The 3,697-nt window shown below is 32.7% G+C and overlaps 1 protein-coding gene across 3 annotated transcripts in view; it reads right to left on the bottom strand.

Moving 5' to 3' along the window:
• LOC106476202 (zinc finger protein castor homolog 1-like) overlaps positions 1 to 3,697 on the bottom strand; it is a 140,207-nt gene that overhangs the window by 109,217 nt on the left and 27,293 nt on the right. The window contains exon 1 of one of the 3 annotated variants that reach the window (XM_022381193.1): positions 2,130 to 2,210. The exons of the other annotated variants lie outside the window; for them this stretch is intronic. The gene's annotated coding sequence lies outside the window, so the exon portion shown is untranslated. Of the gene's footprint in view, positions 1 to 2,129; positions 2,211 to 3,697 lie in introns of those variants that run through there. 3 annotated transcript variants of the gene reach the window in all.

The following is a 3,697-nucleotide window of genomic DNA, read 5'->3' as shown; positions in this document are numbered from 1 at the left end:
ACAACTATGTGTAAACAATTTACACATAGTTGTCAATAACAATATAAATCAACACGTTTATCATTGCAGACAATAACAGTATAAATCAACACGTTTATCATTGCAGATTGGCAGCTATGTGTAAGCAATCTGCAATGATAAACGTGTTGATTCATATTGTTATTGACAACTATGTGTAAACAATCTGCAATGATAAACGTGTTGATTTATATTGTTATTGGCAGCTATGTGTAAAAGCCACCTTTTAAGCGAAAGACAGATTGACTTTTAGTAAAGCATATAACAAAATTAATGAACTAAATTGTGAAAAAAATACACTCAAATTGTCACCAGGTGTTTTCCGTTTAACACTTGATATTAATTTCGTTTTAGTAAATCCCAACCATGGGATGGAGAAGTCCTCTTTAGCTAATATTTGTCCCATTCCAATACTTTTATTCTGATAGACTTTTAAATTAATTTAAATTATGAATATGGCTATTATAAGATTTATAAGTATTCAGAGATGAAAAGGAAAATACTAATTACTGAGCTATTATATTTAACTACATGTATTTTGAGGTGAAAAGCTACATGCAGAGCAATTATTATCTAAGTTATTTCCTACATCGAAGATAGGGCGTCCAGTGTTGACCTTTCGTTTAACAACTAGCAAACATATCTATAGATAATAGCATTAAAAGTGTTGTTTGTTTGTTTATTGTTCAGAACAAAGCTACACAATGGGCTCTGTGTACTCTGCTCTTCGCGAATCTTGAAACCCAATATTTAGTGACATAAATCTTTAGATTTATTGCGGAGCTACCGAAGAGCAAAAGTGTCGTCCCTGTTATGTCTTTCAGGCTCAGATTATTGGATTTCAATAACAAATGCACTATTCACGAACATATTTTTATAATCTATATATATACACGCACACAGTCATTACGACGACACACTAGTTGAACTAGTCACGTCAATGTCAATAGTATCTTTAAAAGCAGCGGCTTACAATCTTAACAAATAAATATGAACTTAATAAATTAATCATAAGAACTACATACTATAAAATAAAATAAAATAACTAAAACAAACTTGCAGATTTTTAGCACAAGATGTGACTTTAATTCAACTTTTTAAGAAGTGAATGAATTATATACTGTCAATCTGAACCTCAGACTTTACAGAGTAATAAGATGATGTGAATGTGTTAACAAAAGGAGGTGAAACACCAAATATGAATGTCCCAACTTACTAGTTCTTACATCGCCAGAGTGGAAACAGTAATAGGTGGTGTAATTAGATTGTGTATGAAAACGAATGGAAAATAGCATAAAAATATGACACAGATTATTATACTCCTTTAGCTGTAAAAATTCTCTTCCGTTTAATGATATCAAATATCACGATGAATATATTACAGCCTAGGAGTTAATTAGTATATATTGAATGCATTCATGCATAGTTAATATAAGAATCCGAATTCCAGTACTGTTTTTTTTTCTACCAGACAGATTGGCTTACAAGTGACAAAAAGAAAAAAATATATATATATATATATTGCTTATTAACTTTTAACTGCATACACGTATTTTCATAAGAAATGTCAAATTCTATTACAAAACCAGAAACGAAAGTAACTGACTACCAAAGATAACACACTTGTAAATTAAAACGTTTGAAAACATGTCAGAAGGAACATTTTAACAATGAAGTATGGATTCACCCCTCATATGTATATGTGTTTAATACAATGTTAAAAATCAGGTTTCGATATTCGTATCGTTTTGCTTAACAACAACCAAATCACGTGTGAGTAAAAACAACAAAAGAAAAAGATTGTTTGTTAGTTTTTTGGAATTTCGCGCTAAAGCTACACGAGGGCTATCTGCGCTAGCCGTCCCTAATTTAGCTAGTGTAAGACTAGAGGGAAGGCAGCTAGTCATTCACCACCCACCGACCAACTCTTGGGCTAACTCTTTTACCAACGAATAGTGGGATTGACCGTTCACTATTATAACGCCCCCACGGCTGAAAGGGCGAACATGTTTGGTGGTATGCGGATTCGAACCCGCGACCCTCAGATTGTGAGTCGAGCGCCTTATCCATCTGGCCATGCCGGGCCAAAAGAAAAAGAGTTTTATAACTACCTTTTTTCCGATGATTTCAACAAGGTTGAATTGCCAAAAGCGACATCTGTCGAGGAATTTGACCTCGTCTTTCCACTTGTGCAATCATTTGTTTTCAGCGTTTCTTGTTGAAAAAAAAATGTAAAGGATCTTTTACTCTCAAGGCAAGCATTTAAATCATTTTTGGTTTAACTGTTGACTGTTTTATTACATATTTTTATTAAATATTAGCCATTTGATCCTGAACTTTGAGTTAAAGTATAAATAATAACACTGTAACTGAATTCAAGAAATATTGTTACAGTCTCCCAACAAAATATTAGATGTAATATTGTCCCCACTTCTTTGTCCTTGATAATTTCTTCACGCTATTATCATTGTTAATTGATATTCTTAAAAAACAACTAGTAATGTATTACTATTAACTTCCAAACGAACAGATTAGACATAGCAATATTTCTATGAAAGATGCACTAGTCTTATATTAGCCGCTTTGTTTGTTTTATCTTCATGAATTTAATGGCTTATTACATAAAATGAAAGCAATTAGGTAATTTCTTACTTTCTTCTAAATAACTTTCCTGAGTAACAATTAAGTTTAGTAATCAAATAACGATGATATGCTCGTATAATATTTGCTAATTTTTTTTGGGGTATTCGCACTGTTTGCGCCCTCTTTGCTGTCAAACACTCACTGCCAATACGTGTAACCTTTAGAGCCGTACGATTACAAGAGTAGTCAGATAAACACCCACATATAACGATGATATGCTCGTATAATATTTGCTAATTTTTTTGGGGGTATTCGCACTGTTTGCGCCCTCTTTGCTGTCAAACACTCACTGCCAATACGTGTAACCTTTAGAGCTGTACGATTACAAGAGTAGTCAGATAAACACCCACATATAACGATGATATGCTCGTATAGTATTTGTTAAATTTGCCTTGGGTATTCGCACTGTTTGCGCCCTCTTTGCTGTCAAACGCTCGCTGCCAATACGTGTAACCTTTAGAGCCGTACGATTACAAGAGTAGTCAGATAAACACCCACATATAAGTTACTTCATGCCCCAGATACAAAATCAATCATTGAATTTTAAGAAAAAACAAGCCACAGTTGATTTGATTTGTTTCAGAATAATCTTGGAAAATCGACTATAAGTTTTTAGTTATAAAATAAGTAAGTCATTCTAAGCAGACAAATAACACATGAAAAGTGTGTAATATGTGCCTAACGGGTTTTATTATAAACGTTAATACCACTGGCATGCAGACTAAATATAATGAAGTGACAATAAAGTAGTTATTTTGTAGAATCATAAGTACATTAATATCTACATTCTACACATAATCCCAGAATTATTCATTTGTAAATATACATATACATTACATTACGCCAACTAATACATGAAGGATAATCTTTACTTTGCCCTTAACCCGTGTCTTTGAATCAGGAATACCGTATTTTTCGGTGTATAAGACGCACTTTTTTATCCCAAAATTTGATGTCAAAATCTGCTTGCATCCTATACACCGAAGGTATGAATAATATATATGTATATATACGATATACACAAGCCATGTGTAAA

This window comes from Limulus polyphemus, unplaced genomic scaffold, assembly GCF_000517525.1.
Source record: "Limulus polyphemus unplaced genomic scaffold, Limulus_polyphemus-2.1.2 Scaffold153, whole genome shotgun sequence".
Classification (NCBI taxonomy): Eukaryota; Metazoa; Arthropoda; class Merostomata; order Xiphosura; family Limulidae; genus Limulus; species Limulus polyphemus.
This window is presented reverse-complemented; position numbering and strand designations above follow the sequence as displayed.